At 44.1% G+C, this 18192-nt stretch overlaps 1 long non-coding RNA gene across 1 annotated transcript in view; it reads right to left on the bottom strand.

The window, feature by feature from the left end:
* Positions 1–1524: 1524 nt before the first annotated feature.
* LOC138553515 (uncharacterized) overlaps positions 1525–18192 on the bottom strand; it is a 30404-nt gene continuing 13736 nt past the window's right edge. Inside the window, exons 2-3 of the long non-coding RNA XR_011297170.1 lie at positions 4108–4161; positions 1525–1648 (exon numbers count right to left, since the gene is read on the bottom strand). This is a non-coding gene — a long non-coding RNA (uncharacterized lncRNA). The remainder of the gene's footprint in view (positions 1649–4107; positions 4162–18192) is intronic.

Here is an 18192-nt window from a genome sequence, read left to right as displayed (position 1 = left end):
CATAGGAGATCCAGCTCAAGCCTGAGAGGGTCAGAGAGGCCATTCCACAGGGAGGATCCTGCCGAAGAGAGAGATCTACGCCCACTCTCCACTTAGAAAAGCATCTGATCAGCAGAGAATTGGAGCTAGAAAACAGAAGGGCTCAAGCAGGGTGATATTTAGGGAAGGGCGGATTCTCATCCTTCATCCAAGGTGGGTTCAGCTGAGTCGGTCAGACCATAGGGTAGAATTGTGAGGGAAAGAGTCAGAGGCTGCGGAAGAGTCCAGTGGCTGCATCAGGAGAGTCAAGTTGAATATTGAAGTCTCGGAGTAGGAGACGTTTGGAGGTAGAGGCCAGGAGAGAAGAATTGAGGTCAGACCACTCAGAAAGAAAGTGAGGGACTGGACCAGGGGTCCTGTAGATGGTGGCAAGAGTCAGAGAGAGGACAGAAGAGACCACGCCTGCAGAGGAGGCATTCGAAGTAAGAGTAGGACTGAGTGGGTATGTATGATAGTAGCAGGGACTCATTCAGGGAATATCAGGGCCACTCCTCCTCCAGCCCGTGAAAGCCTGGACTTAGAGAGGATCTTGTGACAGAGCTGGCAGTGAACCATGTCTCATTGAGAGTGAGGAAGTCAAGGTCAAAGTCTTCAAGGAGGTGACAGATAGCAGAGGAATGTTCAACAGCAGAGCAAAAGTTGAGGGTATCGAAGTGAAGCTGGTTGCCACCTTCGAAGGTGTTCTAAGGAAGAGTACAGGGATGCGGTACACACCTCGGTGGTGGCAAAAGTGTTAGGGGATAGCAGGAGGAGTGGCAGGAAAAAGGAGGAAGTTGATGAGAGATGAAAGACACACATCAAGACAGAGGAGGTTGGGCTAAGAGTTCTGGGCCATGACAATGCCATTCTGGTAGACATTAATGATGCACCTAGAGGATGAAAAATGTGCCAAGAACATTTCCCATCTGGGTCCACCATTAATGGGTGAAGTCCATTTGGACTTAATCTTCCAGATATTTGCAAACCCTAAGTTTTCCATGTTTTACAAAACAGGAATACTTTGTAAACCTAATGTACACTAAAGGTTTCAGACACAATTGAACCTTTCATTTACCAAAAACGCTGTATTTGTAAACCTTTGCAAACCTAGTGTACACATCAAATTTGTTGCTTTATGTAAACATTGAGTTCACATCATTTACTGTTGCTTGTAAACCTTTGCAAACCTAGTTTATATGTCAAATTTTTCGTTATACGTAAACATGAGGTTGACAGCATTTACAATTATCCGTAAACCTAGTGTACACTTCAAATTTGTCATTGAGTAAACATTTTGTTTGCAGCATTTGTGATTAGATGTAAACCTTGCAAACAATGTTAAGATCAGTCTTTCGAGCAAATGTTGAGTTTATTAAATAGTTGCAAAACCCTACAGACAAAATGCTCCAAAGGTTGTGTATTTTGAAGCACTAATTAAGGCTTTAAATAAACATTTTACTGCAAAACCAACTGTGGAAAAGTTGGTTTTGGAGGGGTTACCTGCTGAATCCAAGTAGGTGCAGCACTTGAATCTGCTGCAGTAGTTATTTTTCCCCCTCGCACAGATTAACTCAAAAGGGCATATAAATGTTGTAGAAACAAGATTGATGGTACATTACAGACAGCCCACCTAAAAAAACAAAAAAGGTTAGGAAAATATTTAAAGCCTTTCGGTCATCAGATTACATGCCAAGATTTCACTGCCCATTTCACATAAGATGGTCATCCATAGAAAATAAAACACACACATTCAAACAAATCCTAACCATTGCTTCTCTGTAGGAAGCTAGACACTTGCTTGATGTACACTGTTCCCACTTTAGCCTATACCTCTTATGCATTGCAGGTTCATCCTCCATTGATGGCTCTTTAATTTGTGTCTCATTTCATCTACATTCAGCAGTCTCTCAAAACGTCTTTAATTTCTAGTGTGCTGTAGCACAAAAATTTAGCTTTCACAGAGCATATTTGTGCAAGCAATATCTGAATAACATAGTACGCTTGTTTGAAGGTTAAAGAAATGTGTGTGCTCAACAATAGGCATGTAGCATCCACTAGCAAAGGCACATTCAACCAAAAAGCACTGATGAAGCCAGGAGAGGTCCTTTAGTATAGCAACCATAGAGGAGGGCAGCGAATGCACACTACATGAGAAAACCATAATAAAAGCATTCTGAAATAGAAGGTCCTATATTTGGACATGCCCAGCATATGCATCTCCGAGTCAGGTACCTTTTGAATATGTTTTTGTTTGCACCTCAACCGTGCTTCATTGCAGATCACGTCCCTGATGTTGCATCAATCACAATATTCTTATCCTAGAAAGTATACAACATGATTTTATATCCCTGGTTTGGAGCAGTGAAATAGAACTAATTTGCAGGCAATTTAGAAGGTCCTTGAGTCCAAAACAGAGCAATGCCAATGGCAAAGTGGGAGTCCATGGGTAAGAATTTGTACAGATTGTGCTTCCTAACATTGGAGCGGTGAATGTTACATGTGGTTGTTATCCTACTCGAGATATATATAGAAACGCATCTGTGGGCAGACAGCTACATCTGCTCTGGAAATTCCTCGCTGCAACAACAATATAGTCATCTCAGCTTCTATTGATTACTTTACCTAGTTCATAAAATAGCAAGAATCATCATTTATAAAGCAAAAATAAATAAATATTGCATCTTTAATTCTTCAGTTTATTAGAAAGGTTACTGGCAGAATATTTCCAGTTGGAAAGCAGCAACGATTGTGGCATAAAAGTCAGTGCAGACCAAGAATGATAGTGGTTCGGCCATAATCAGAGTTTTATCAAGTGAGGAGGGCAGGATTAAAAATGAAGTCTGCGTATTCTCCAGATTATGAATATGTCACTTGTTGTTCTTTCAAAACTGGTGTCCACAGCAGCTTGGTCTTCTCCATCCCCATTTTGTAAAGATTGGGTTTCCCCATTGCAAAAGTGTTTCGCGTTTGTGCCCTAACTATGGTTCCCTAACCACTTAGTGAAGCACTGTGTCCGCCTTGTGCGTGTGGATTTTAAAATTGCACATTGTCGCTAACCACAACAGCATCTATCAAAATTATTCTAACACAAGAACTATTACTTAACTAGGGAGAAAGGGGGAAAACAACCATTAGCACAGAGTGGCAGACCACTTAAAGCGAGCGCCTCCCCTATGCCCGATTGTAAGGAAATTGGGGAAACCATTAGCAATGTGTGGCAGACCGCTTGCAGCGAGCGCCTCCACAGTGCCTCTGATTAGAAGAAAGGAAGAAGACGGCTGTTAAAATAACATGGCAGACCTCTCAGAGACAGAGGGAGACCAAGTTAGGGAAGGGCAGAACAGAAAATCATTAGCTGGATGGGGGAAGACAGATGTACATGGAGGGCAACCCTAAGACTGAGCTTTGAATAGTGAGCTGGTCTGAAAATGTTCACAAGAGAGACATGTGTAGATTACATCACTACATCTAGACCTAAATGCATAACCATTTGCAGACATTAAAGAGCCATGCATGCTAATGGTCAGTATTGCTGTGTATGTCTGCATGTGAATTTGTGAACTAACAAATTCTGACCCTTTGCACAAACTCCCCCCTCATTTCCAGGCGTCATTAAGTGTTCAGTGGAAAATATGCTTATGATGTTCATTTCTATAGTTCTTTTAATTAAATACAAATAAACCCATAGCCCATAACTGGATCAAAACCCACCCCTCGTAGCCCCTGAAAAAATAAAGAAAACTGTATTGATTAGTGGTCCTGGTCAGCATTAAAATCAATCACCAACATTGGTCTGCTGTTACCTCAGAACTAATCAGATTAGCAGAAACACAACTCATGCATGTGAAACTCGGCACCTGTAAACCCTAATGTGCAACTATTTTCCATCTATTTCCTAACACCTTCTCTGCGCTTACTCCAGCAGTTGTCGAGCTGTTTGAGTGAAGCTAGCTAGGCTCCTTTAAGCAACAAGCAAAAGTTACATAGCGCCTAGCAATTTCATTTCATGTGTTCCATTTAACACACAACAGTAATTGTAATGTAAAACGTATTGGCACAGGGGAAAAATATAAACTATGTTCAACCTACCAAAGTGTTGAGGTTCAATAAGAGCGTTCTTGGTTGGCTGGTATTCTATTTGACCTACAGGAAACACAAATAAAGAAAAGATTTTCTCTGTGCACCTGCATGGGACCTATATTTTAGTAATTAAGCTGGCGAAAGGTGTGAGAAAGAAATCTCTCTTATCTGAAAGGTCTGGAATTGCAATCTTGCCGACACACAGCTGGTCAATGAAATTACCAACATTTGAACCAGTGGAGGTAAAATGTATCAATTAGTTTGCCATATAAGATATACTTAACATATTTCCATCCTATGGCCAAGATTAAATGACCAAGGCACGTCCACCCAGTATTGAGTTGATCATGGGTGATGACACAGGATGGGGTCCACAGTTACTGTTGGGGCAAAGTAATAGCTGAGGAAATGTTTGTAGGATGCAAGATGTGTGACTGAACCAGAAGATCTGTTGGGTCAGAAACCTCATCCTGCCATTAGTCATGTGCACAGTAGGGGTGTCACGGTATTAGTTTTAGGACGGTACAATAACTTTCTTGCCAAATGACGGTATATCATGGTTATCGCGGTATAGCAGGTGGAGTTAACTAATCTTAACAAATATTTTCTAAAAGGTCATAAATTGTCAGATTTGTCATCACAAACAAAACCAGGAACCCAGGGCCAGAATTGGGCTTTTCAACATACTTTCCACTGAAATGCCACCCCTTGCTTCCACCAAACACAAAAACACGTGTGGAGAGGAGGAGGGGCAGGGGGGAGCCCTGCTGCGACTGGTAAAGCAAACTGAATAGCTTTTCTTAAGTGGTCATTTCGGCTTTTATCCCCCCCACTGGCTACTGGTGAAGATGAACATGTTGCCATCTTGATAACCTGCTTGCCACAGATCAATGGAGTCTGATGGTAGTATACGCTTGTGCGCATACACACACATGCACTCTCTCTTTATGTTACAGCCTTTAGTTTACTTGTGGGCCAAAAGGTGTTCAGTAATCACGGACATGTTACACTTCGGTATGGCAGCAGGGAATACCCACAGAGATGAGTAAATATCGCACTGTGACTTATTATATGTAAATTCAATGATGGAACCAGGGAAATCCCCCATTTTCATATGTTTAGAAAACATTATCCATTATAAATATATAAACCCCAAACCGCCAACCCAAAGCCCTTTTCCTTCTTGGCACTGTATTTATTCTTCCTATTGCTAACATATTGATTTTGTGTCAGGCACGTGTGGTTTATGGAATGGCATTAAAAACTGCTCCAACTGAAACTACTTGGCAGACGGCACATCCAACAGTGCAAGACCAAGACTGCGCAGCACTTGCTTACTGCAGCCTTTCCAAATCAGATTGAAAAGCACACTTAACGGTATGAACGGTATACCGGTATAAACAATGTGACGGTTATTATTGTTCAATTAAGTGGTTCACGGTATCTTTAACGGTATACCGTAATACCGTTACATTCCTAGTGCACAGTGCTGTACCTCCCCCACTACATGGGCCCTTCACTGCCCAGACAACTTCCAAAGCATCTCCTGCTAAGTTTCAGATGTCACCAACCTTTTTGAGTCTTACTCTCCAGATGGCACAATAGTAACAGCAGACATATATGTTGTAATCAGCATTACATGTGCAGAAGAATACACAATTCGGCTTCATTCAGACCTGGCTCTTATGCAATTATCACTCTGCTGCTACCTCACCTTTTCAATACCAGTCCCCAGTGACCGCCGGAATTCACATCTCCACTCATATCCTCTATAGCTCTCTTTTAAAGTTTCTTTACACAGCATTCTCCCCTCTACCTTGTCTTTCTTCTCTGCAGCTCTGTTCACAGTCCTAGAACCAACGTAAATAAAGATGGATTTTAGGGGTGCGGGGGCTTCATAGCTTAGGTCCTTCATTGCTGTTGGTATGTTTGTACTCAATAGAAGCATATATGTCCACATGTATGCATCCATGAATGTGCCTTTTCACAGCATCTCCTAACCCAGAGAGTGAAAGAGAGGAAAAAGAGAGGAGAAAGTGAGGAGAAAGTGAGGAGAAAGTGAGGAGATATTGATATTTTATTTATATCACACTCGTACATAAGTGTTTCGGAGCGCGACGAGGCAAGGGGAACAAAACAATGATCTTACTAGGCCCAGTGACAAATTTGAGAATGTTCAAGTGCATGGGCGAGGGAAAGGAGAACGTGCAAGGGAGGTGGGGAGAAAGTGGAAAGTTGAGCAAAGCAATAAAAATAAATAAATAATAAAAAACAACAAAACAATGGTAGTGCAGCCAGCAAGTGGCAAGTGACAGGTTTAGGCAGCATATAGGGTGTGTCTGATAAGTGCATAAGATTATAGGGGAGCTTTACGGTTACAAATACATACCCCAGTGCAAGCGATTGCCAGGAGGCAGTCCGGGTGGGTGGCAGGGTGTGCAGGTCCCTGGGCCTGAAAGTCAGAGGATAACCAGGTGCACAATGCCGAGACAGAACAGATCAGCAGGGGATGAAGAGGAGCGAAGGAAGAAGCAAAGAGGAAGTTCTTAAGGTGCTTCCGGAACCAGTGATGGTTCTCCTCAAGTTTCAGAGTGGCAGTGAGGCTGTTCCAGAGGGAGGCCCCAACCGATGACAGAGATCTACCCCCAGCTTGTTTCTTTGAAAAACGACTGACCCTGAGGGCGTTAGGGGTGGAGGAGCGAATAGCTCGGGAGGGAAGGTATTTACTAAGGGACAGCTGAAGGTATTTCGGACCCAGGCTCCAGAAAGCCTTGTGCACATTGCAAAGGGTCTTGAAATTAATCTTTGCAGCCCCAGGGAACCAGTGGAGAGAATTTAGGGCTGGACAGATTCGATCCCAGGGCTTGAGGCCAAGGACAAGTCTTGCAGTCCTGTTCTGGATAAGTTGCAAAGGGCAGAGAGTAGAGGCAGGTAGATTTAGAAAAAGGCTGTTGCAATAATCCAACCTAGAGAGAACCAAGGCTCGCGAGACAGTGAGCTTCTGGGGGGGAAGGAGAGGAAATGCAGAATATCTCCAAGGAGGTGTAGTAGGAAGTTTGAAATTTTTGAGGCGTCAGAGATGTGGGCAGAGAAGGAAATTGTGGAGTCAAACATAACCCAGAGGTTCTTAGCCTCACAGGTGGGGGTAGGAGGAGGGCCAAGGGATGCTGGCCAAAGAGTGACAGGAAAGGATGATGAAGGTGTGCCAATGAGGAGGATCTCTGTCTTCAGGCATTCAGGCAGAGTTCATTGGCGGCACACCAATCCTGAATGGCAGATAGGCAATCAGAGATGAGAGAAGGAGAAGAAGTGGCAGAGGGAAGCCTGAAAATGAATGGAGTGTCATCAGCATAGCACTGAAAATTGGAGCAGAAAATGGCAATGTGGTGGGCGAGAGTTGGCAGGTATTGGTTGAAAAGCCAGGGTGAGAGGTTAGACCCCTGGGGAACACCACAAGTAGAAAGAGATAGATGAAAGAAAGGACCCAAGTTGGACCTGCCTGCAGAAACAGAGTGCCAGGGAGTTTCATCAGAAAGAGTGGCAGACAGCACATTCCCCATGTCCCTTATTTGCAGGGGGACGGTATTGACTGCCTAAAAGCATGCAGGGAAGTGTGATTTGTGTTTTAATTGTAATGCGTATGTATGCATTGGCATACATGAAAGGAGTTGTGTGAATGCACGGTCTAACAAGTTTATGTGTGAGCGTGTCAGCTTTCATCCCTACATTTAGGAGTGGGAGCTGCTGGGGCCCTGGCATTATTTTCGGCTTTAACCTAGATGCACATCATGGGTAATGCAAAAATGGTAAGTGATGTGAATTACCTGGCTAGATTGTCCTACAGTGACTGTAGGCCAGTCGAGCCAGGTAATAACATGTATGTTTGCGTTACACTTGGTGCACAGTAACTGTTTATCAAGGATAAAGCAAACATAACAAATGTTGCCACTGGACTACATCCATAAGAACAGTGTAGGAGACAAACAGGCTCCCGGAGGGACACCACAATGTATTAGTTCTGGTTCTGAGCTAGCTTCACCCCAACATACATAGGACAGATTGTTTTTCAAAAAGAGTACATCCAATATGAGGCCTCTACTGAGCAGTTTTCCATGGTGGTCACGTTATCAGAAGACATTTGTGGTTAAGCAAATCAAAAGCGGCCGACAGATCCAGTAAAATCAACAGCCCTGAACCACTTCTCTCTAGCACTTCCAGCATATTAGTCTGGAGATCTAGGAGGGCACTTTCCATCCAATTATTAAACCCTGATTGATTTGGGTGAAACATACCTGAAACTTCAAGATGTTTTTGGAGTTGGGATGTAGCTATTGTATCCACAATTTCTAATGGAAAATGGGTATTAGTAATGGGGTGTAGATTACTAGGTTCTCAGGGACATAAGCCTGGTTTCTTGACCAATGGTGTGACCACCACATGCTTAATAGCATCAGGTACTGAATTCCATCTGAACGATGAGTTTACAAAATGCACCAGGAACGGAAAAAAGATCTTAAAATTAGCCAGGATATGTTTCAAAGGAAGAATATCACCCAAATACAAAGAATGACGCATATTTGTCAGGAAGGGTTCCCTTCCGTGATTGGGTTAAATTTGAAGCACGGTTCTTCCATACGTTCCAGTACCTGAGGTTCAGACAGAGTCTCAGTACTAGCACTAGTAATTATTTTGACATGTGCAGCATTCATTGTATCCTTGAAGGCAGATTGTATCTTCCTGCAGTCTTCATTGGATGGAGTGGCAAACTGGGTCTGAGATTTAGGCTTCTCAAGATTCCCATATAGCTCATAACGTTTTCTAGAATCATTTTCTGCATCTTCAATTTTGTTATTGACATTTCTTTTTGATTCAAATATTCGCTTTTTGAAAGTTCTTTGTTACTGCTTCCAGGCTAACTTGTTCTGGTCCGATTTATTCTTTTCCCAGACTCGTTCTGCCTGTCTTTTCTCCCTCTTGAGTTCAGTAAGGGCTGAGTCAAACCAACTCTGATGTTTCACGCTATCTCTGATGACCTTAGATTTCATCGGAGAAGGAAAGACTTTAACTGGAAGCTGTAATCCTACACCTCAGGGGCATCAGTTTCTGTGGTGCAGGCCATGAGTGTTTTAAGGCAGTCATCTAGATCGTCTAACTTAATCCTGTTTAGGTTACGGCTAACATTTCTTTTGAGTGGATTATGTTTCCTCTCTACCTTACCAAGAAGCTTGATAGAACAGCTCACAAAGGAGTGGTCAGATCAAATACATGCTTTGGTATCAATGATTTCCATGGAGATATTTCTTGATGCAGCTCATAGTCTAGACTGGCTTACATTGGTGGCTCCAGTCTAGCCATATATAGTCTGCATGCCATGGCATTTCTGTACTTTGCATCAAGGGTAATAGCAAACAGAAGTGTCTTTACTTGGCACACTGGCCAATCCTGGTACAGATAGTGTGGATATACTTTCTTACCTTGGCATTTTTTACTGGCTGGCAGTCCTTATATAGCAATACTAGCATATAGTTGTGTAGCAGCCACAGTCATGTATGGGAACAACCAGTATGAACATGTTTTATATACTGGCATATGTTGTGGGCAAAGGTATAATGAAAATGAGTTGAAAATGGCCCTTTGCACTGTTGTTCACTTGCTTCTAATGGTTTCTTTCATCTGCTACCATACAAAATTGATAGCAAACTTTGTGGCTTTTTGTCCAATTTTTCACAGAAAGTGATGTAATGTTGTTCACCATATTAACCCATTATTTTTAAAATGTTCTCAGGGGCAGAACATCTCAAACCAACCCCCTTGTTTGGCTTCATCTCCCTCGCTGTGCTTGTTTGTTTCACATATTAGACAAATACATTTACGCCCCTGCAGTTAAAAAATCCAGCAGCCAAGGCAGTTAGGCAGAGCAGGAGAGCCTCACCACCAGCCTCAATAGCACATTCAATCCCCAGAACCTGGCTTCTGTCCCTCAGCCACAACCTAGCACCTGCGCCCGACCCCCTCAGAGGTTGCACCATGCAACTACCTTAGCACACATACATGCCTCTTGCTGCCACTCACCTCCTCCACAGTCCAGTACCTGGCTGCACCCCCCTCACATCAAAACACACCGCACCTGCAATACATCTTCTACAACTTCTACAAACCCCCTATCTTTTCTTGAGTTCGCAACATGCAACAGTGTACCTACCAGAGCTTGCCTCCCTCCTGAAGGGGAATGCAACCCTGCAACACACATGCATAGCCAGACTCCTCTGTATACCACCCACTGAAAGCTACTTTCTGTGCCCTTGAACCATGAAGCACCCCCCTGCACAAGCAAAAACAGCTGTATTTGCCAATGTTTGTTTTTAGAAGACTTCAGGAAAACATGTGGGGACACGTATTGCTTGTAAATCAAATAGCTGACACTGGTAGCTAACTTACAGTTTCAATTTGACAAGACTGCACTGCAACAAACACATGTGGGGGACACGTGTTGTTTATGACAGTTGCAATGCCTCCTCTGCTTCATCAAACCCGCCCTGTCCATAGTCCATAGTCTGATGGCCACATTATGGAGTTACCATCACTGCTAAGCAGCTAATGCTTGAATTGACTTTTTCGAATCACGCTGGTTCACCCATCTTGAATCCCTACATTCTCAAATTGACTTTGAATCATTTATATTCATGGTGGCCCTGAATCATGTTGTGCCCATCAACGACTCTGAATCATGGTATGCACATGCTGGACTCTTGCATCATTATGTGTTCATTATTGATTATTGTTTCATGGCGGTGCTCACTCCATCTGTTTGTTTGCTCTTTAACACTGAATTTCGTCAGATTTGCATCTTCTCACATTACTCACTGTCTCTCAGTCTTCTCTTCGTCAACCTTGCTTGTACCTTTCTCTCCTCTCCCTCTACCCTCACCATAACTAACGCACTTGCACTATCAATAATGTTGTCAGGCCTAGTACGATAGTCACTGTTTGTTCCTCCCACCACCCCCCCCAACTTCCCCCCCTCAACTCCCTTCCATCACCTATTGTCAATTGCTCTTGCACTATCTGAAATGTCATCAGGCCTAGTAAGAGAGTAACTGTTTGTTCCTTTCCTCCCCCCTCCCTTCGCTAACCTTTTGTCAATTGCCTTTGCACTATCAGAAATGTTGTCAGGGTTAGTACCATAGTCACTGTTTGTTCCCCTCCCCCACCCCGTCCCTCCTACCCTCACATTTTGTCTATTGCCTTTGACCTATCAGAAATGTTGTTAGGCCTAGTACGATAGTCACTGTTTGCTACTCTTCCCCCCCTCCATTTTTGTCTATATTCTTGCACTATCTGAAATGTCGTCAGGCCTAGTACGATAGTAAATTACCCATTCTTATGTCTCAAGGCCTTGTAAGAATGTTATTGTATTTTTCCCTTGCTCCTTCCCCTGCCTTGAAGCGCTTTGGAACACATGTGTACAGGCTCTATACAAATAAACTATCATATCATAAATGAAGTAGCAAACACAAACAGCTAACTTGCAGCTGCAATTAAGCCATTAGCCCTCACAAAACTGCTTAGAAATAAAATTGGTAGGTCCTTTGCAGTAAAAAGCTTGGTGTTATTGTGTGATAGAGATAGCTCAAAGAGCTCCCAAGCTGGTGCGTTTTGGGCAAACAAGAACAGGTAGAGGGTAGGAATGGCCATAGGGAAAAACATGACCATGGGTGGCCAATGAGTTGATAAAAACCCAAACATCCAGAAGCTCTGTGTCCCTCCTGACATGGCCTCTTCCTTTCATCCGTACCCAATGGAAGCTAATGGGTGACACTTCACAACTAAAAGCTAGTTAGAAGCCTGGGCTGGTACCAATTCGGAGGCAAAAAATTGCCAACTCAAGACCTAAAACTTAATTATTTGGATAGCTATGAACAGAAAAAAAGACACAGTTCCTTAGGGAAAAAAATCAATTTGGGGTCCAGGCAGGGAAAACAACAAAGAACAGCAAGGGAAGGGTCTTCAGATGACACCATGAGCATGGCAATGCCAGAGCATTCAAACAAATGAAGTTAGGTGGTCTCTTTGAATATATTCACTTACTGGGCAGTGGTACAATTTCACATTTCTGCCAAACAATAGAAAAAGCCATAAAAAGTAATTCCCTTAATTCAAATAATGTTGACAACCAATTGTGTACTTTTCTCAATGTATTATTTACTTGCAAGCAAAAGAAAAGAAATGCAGCACCTGCACGTGATGCTCTATAGGCTGTGGCTTTTAGCTCATGATATTAATTCCTGGAAACATGATTCTACTGTTATTTTATCTGAACAAACAGATCTACAGATAACTCTGATGTAAACTGGTGCAAGCTTTATGCTGGACAACCTACACAAGATAAGTGGTGAATTGGAGTCTAGAAAAAAATGGCACGATAAATGTGCCAGCCTTTAGCCTTTTTTAGATAGACACACAGTTTGCTCTTTAAAGTAAAAAATACAACTGTGGCATGTCAAACAAACAGTTATAATTTAAAACGATCAAACTGCTTCAAAAGCGTACTTATTTTATCTCGTTTTTATTTTCTGGAATGCAGGTAAATGTTCAGCTGCCACCTATGGCTGTATGCGGTTTTAGGACTCTGATTTGAAAATAAACTCACTGAAGCTGTAACAAAGCTCTGACTTACAATAGAAACAACCACCAGACTCCTCCCTAGGTCAGCAAAAGAGGCTAGGGTAATTGTACTTAGAATGTGAAATGATATTAAAAGTCTTACATAAAAGCAATCCTAGCTAAAAAAAATAAATAAATACATAAATGTCACTCGTTTCGAGTTCCCTTGTCTCCTCACCTTTAATTGCATGTGTTTGTTTCCTGATTGGAGCTGCACTGTGGAGGCCTGGCTTCAGAGACATCTGTGGACTATTCAGATATGCGTTAAATACTTGTGCACGGCAGCAAGGGCAGGAATTCAGGGCTTGAATTCTGAAGAAATGATCCTGCTTTGCTTTTCGCGCCTGAATCAAAAGCGTCCCAGCAACCTTTCCAATGTCTGTAGAAGCATGATAGAGTGTCAAATAAAGCGGCATCCTGTCAAGATGCTAATGTTTTCCAAACACTAAATCTTAATTTACCTTAAACCAGAAGCAGAGCGTAAACGGTGCCTTTCTTTCTGAGAGCAAAATAAACCAGCACATTGCTACGAATGCGCCAGCTCCTGCTTTCCCGCTCAAGGAAGCCCAGCAGTTTGAAGGGCGAACTTTGCCTGGAGCGTGAGGTGAAACTCACGCTGAACTGACAAATTGTCAGGGCCCTTCCTCAAATGCTTTTTAACTAAAACTGTGCCGGGTGTCATGGAGAAGTGTGTCCTGGGAACCAGTCTGATTGAACTGCTGGCTGCATGAAATTGTTCGTTGTTCCTCGTGATTTGACATATTACTGTCGCAGGATCTGCCAAGCTACACTTGTGGAAGTGGTGACATTCTCTAAAATAAAGGGCACCTTCCTGCTGATGAGAAAAATATATGTTATTTGTCTAGAATTCATTTAATTACTGAAGGCAAATATTTGAGCTTTTAATCTGTTATCTCTTGACCAGCAAACACGTTATGTACATGCAAAATAATGGGCTTGTTAACAAACAGAGGCTGACATGCCTGCCTGCGTTTAGCACATGTTGTTCTGGCTTTCCCATTAGAAATCCAGAACTGCAACTTCTAGGAGGCAAAAAAAAACAAGCATTGCCAATGCCAATAGTTCTGGCATTAACTGCTGTTCTTTGCATTTATATGCAACATGGTGCAAGGAGGAGAGCGCACATTTTCAAATGAGAATGCGATATGGGGCGCAGCTATTCAGTAGAATGAGGAGGGGAACAGAGCAAGGGAGGAAGCTATTGGTAGACTGTGTTATTCAAAATGAGCAAGAGGAAATGTAAGCGACAAAGGGTAAGAAATAAAGCGAAGGTGCGAGAGGCAGGATGAGAGGGGATAGGGAGAGGGGGTTAAGATAGGTAGTCATAGAGAGAGGTTGAAGTGTGGGTGGGGTAGAGAGGGGTTGCGATAGGTTGGTGGGGTAGAGGTTCAGGTTAGGGTGGGAGGGTGTAGAGAGTTGGTAGGGTGGGTGCGGGTAGAAAAAGTAGGGGGAGTGGGTGGGTGTAGAGGGAGATGGTAGGCTGGATGGATGGTGTAGAGAGAGTTGGTAGGCTCGGTGGGTATACAGAGAGTTGGGTAAGGTAGGGATATGGGGTAGAGGGAGCTGTGTAATGTGGGTGGGGGTAGGGTGGCTGGGGGGTAAGGTGGGTGAGAGTAGAGAAATTCAGGTTTGGGTGGGTGCGGTAGAAGGAGTGGTGGTAGGGTGGGTGGTTGGGGGTAGAAAGAGTGGGGGTAGGGTTGGTGGGGCAGAACATGTGAGGGTAGGGTGGGTGGAAGTAGAGAGAGTGAGCCTGGGGTGGAGGTTAGTGGAGCGTGGAGGCATAGCTCCCAACATTTTGTGTCACCAAGGCGGGTGAAAACACCAGATTTTCTTTTTGGTGGGTGAGAGCCCATAGAAGTGAATGGGCGTATGAGGGTCTTGGTGGGTGATTCAGCTGCTTGCAAGGTGGGTAACACCCGCCAAAAGCGGGTGAGTTGACAGCTGTGGTGGAGGTAGGGTTGGTGGGTGGGGGTTGAGAGTGGAGATAGGGTGGGTGAGTGGAGGTAGAGAGTGGAGGTAGTGTGGGTGGTTTGGGATAGAGAGTGGAGGTATGGTGGGTGGGTGGGGGGAGAGAGTGGAGGTATGGTGGGTGGGTGGGGTAGAGAGTGGAGGTAGGGTAGGTGGGTGAGGTAGAGTGTGGAGGCAGGGTGGATGGGTGGGGGTAGAGAGTGGAGGTAGGGTTTGTGGGTGGTTGTAGAGAGTGGAGGTAGGTGGGTGGGTGGGGGTAGAGAGTGGAGGTAGGGTGGGTGGGAGGGGGCAGAGAGTGGAGGTAGGGTGGGTGGGAGGGGGCAGAGAGTGGAGGTAGGGTGGGTGGGGGTAGAGAGTGGAGGTAGGGTGGGTGGGTGGAGGTAGAGAGTGGAGGTAGGGTGGGTGGGTGGGGGTAGAGATTGGAGGTAGGGTGGGTGGGGGGGTAGAAAGTGGAGGTAGAGTGGGTGGGTGGGGGTAGAGAGTGGAGGTAGGGTGGGTGGGTTTTGGTAGAGAGTGGAGGTATGGTGGGTGGAGTTAGAGAGTGGAGGTAGGGTGGGTGAGTGGGGGTAGAGAGTGGAGGTAGGGTGGGTGGGGGTAGAGAGTGGAGAAATACTGGGTAAGGGTAGATAGAGCAGGGTAGAGTAAATTCACCAAAACCAACAATTGTGAAGACCCAGACTTCGTTCCTCATCTGCATTTTGTCCTGTCAGTAGATCCCTTCAGATCCGGCTCAGAATTGTATGGGGTGCTGTAGCCCAATCATCCCAATGGTATGGCACCCATGTTTATCAGTAGGGTAATGAAAGGATCTGGTGTGGCAGGGGTAATTTCTACAGTGATTATAAAGGTTCCATCAGGAGAGAATGCAGCACCAGCCTTCCTTTGCATGGCTGCACTAGTCACAGACTGCTCTTGCTGTCTGCCTCTCACTCTTCCCAGCTGAACTTCTCCCCTTATTTTGATATGAATAGGCTTTAACTGGGAGCCTCCCGTGCAGCGTAGCAGCAGAAGAGAGGAAGTAAGCACAGCTGGCTTCCGAGCTGTCAACATAAGGAATCAAGAGAGTGGCTAACAAGGGAAGAGGGCAGCTACTGCTGTGTGTGAAGGGCCAGGCCAACAGTCACAGAGGCTACTGATGGGGAATGTTTTCACCCCTAAACTTTCTGATGGACCCTTCTTAGGCAAGTGCTCCAGGAAGCGAGCTCGGATATGTGATTATAATGCCTCAGTGTTTCTACCTAAAAGAGATGTCTGATGCATGCCTGGGAACGCCCACTGTGCATATGATTTGTGCATTTGTTATGCAATGTTCATAGAGCGGTGCTTCTGGTACAACGGAGGACACTGTGTGATGCAACTTTTATTGCTGGAAAGTTTTGCATTTGAAAGTTGCTTGATGCCGTTGTTGCTTATGAGGCATATATTACGTGTTGCTTTGCACTTTCATTTTCTTTAGCAAGCTCTATGGGCATCCATCCTATAGCAGAAGACTGTGTGTGCTCTCCTATGCCCCCTCAGGGCACTGACCATCTGAAGTGTATGGATACACTTCAGACCAATGACAAAAACTAAGTGCCACCAGGGGAACAATGTTCCCATCATTTTCTCTTAGACTTAACCCACATGTGCTAAACCCTCTTCAGAGAACCAGAGGTAACCAAGGCACAACTTTAAAAGCTCCTCCCCTGTCAGAAGATTGGCCCCTACCTTGTCTTGGTCTCTTGTGCTACATTCATGCTGGCTGGCACCAGCCTCACATCAGAATAATGGTGAGAAAGCTGGAGAAGGGCCCAGGGCCAGATAGCGCGCCCACCCTACCCACATTCCACCATTCGTCTCTGGATGACAACATTACTTTAGAACCTGCAGGGCATCTGACGTCTACGGCCCTGTGAATTCATTGTCCAACAGTGGAAAGGGAAGACAAGAACACATATGCACAAAAAAAGGTGAAAGATGTTGACTTCACTTTATGATTCATTTAAGTAGTCGCTACCATGCAGCTACCATCATTTAGCATTTAATTTGGCTACTCCAAACATAACAGAGTCAACATTAGAATAGTGATAGTGGTAGTGTATCTACAAAGCATTTATGAAAAGCCCTATATAGGTTTACATAATATGCATATGCTAACAATGAAAATATTCTTCATAACAAATGTACTAGTGAATCATTTGTCACTGCCAGAAACATATTTCTGCAGCATTTTTTTAAAGTGCCTTATTTTAATTAAAGGATAGTTCCGGGACTTTTTTTTTATTGTTCCTACGGTTCGGCCATGTGTTTTTAAGCATAAATCGGTAGATCGTAGAAAACTTTCCTATGGACCTTACCCGACTTTTCGTCCATTAACGCACTCGAAATCAGCCGCCATTTTCTGATAATCCTATCATTTCCCCCCATCGACCTGGCTCACCTGCTTTTGCGGCACTAAATCAAATCCCCCGCCCCTGAAACAGACTTTATCAAAACATTCATATTCCCCGCCTCTATCCGTGACGTGACTGTGCTGCGTAGGCAAACGCGCCCAGGCGTCTTCTACGCGACTCCACACAGAACCCGGAAATCAACACAGATCAGCTCACAACACAGCGCGCCACAATTGGGAATATGAAACTGTACTTTTAAATCAAACCGCAAGATTGTAAATTTGGTAAAGTACATTTATTTGACATCAAATGTTTAGAGAATATTCAGCGATTTTCATTTTTATTTGCTCATGTTCCAAAAAGTTCGTTTTGAGGCACGCGATGTTCCTTTGCTGTACACAGGGTCTTAGATCATCTCACAATACAGCGCCACAATTCGGAATATGAAACTGTGGTTTAAAAGCAAACGGCAAGATTGTGCATTTGGCAAAGTACATTTATTGGACATCAAATGTTTAGAGAATATTCAGCGATTTGCATTTTTCTTTGCTCTCGATCCAAAATAGTTCGTCTTGAGGCAAGCGATGTTCGTGTGCAGTACACAGGGTGTTGGTTTACGATAAAATAAGCTCTTCGGTCGCACTGATAATCGCATGGCTGTTCCAACAACGAGGCACTAGGCCACCACAACGGTCTGTATGTTGCATCTAGCCGTTAGTACCGCGTAAGGGCATACTTGTACTTGGCGATCGTCCCATAAAATGGTCAGGGTGGTAACGTTGTTCACGCGGAGAAGCAACTGGCGGTTGAAAAAGCCATCCGCCGGTGTCTGGTACTCGTGACACATACAATAATGAAGGATGTACCTGTTTTAAAAACATAAAAAATGAAATTAGTCTCACCATCAGATCTTTATTAAAATTATTCCTTTTATATATTAGGTCGGGAAATTATTTCATAGCTAGGACAGTGCAACTGGGTATTATACGTCAAGGGGGGGCTGTAGGATACTGAGACAGTCCCCCAGTGCAGGAGTTGACAGGGAGGCGGTGCAGGTGGAGAGTGGAAG

Source organism: Ambystoma mexicanum, unplaced genomic scaffold (genome assembly GCF_040938575.1).
Source record: "Ambystoma mexicanum isolate Mex_15411 unplaced genomic scaffold, UKY_AmexF1_1 Mex_scaf11, whole genome shotgun sequence".
NCBI classification, from domain to species: domain Eukaryota; kingdom Metazoa; phylum Chordata; class Amphibia; order Caudata; family Ambystomatidae; genus Ambystoma; species Ambystoma mexicanum.
The sequence above is the reverse complement of the archived record's forward strand: the minus strand, read 5'-3'. Positions and strand labels throughout refer to the sequence as shown.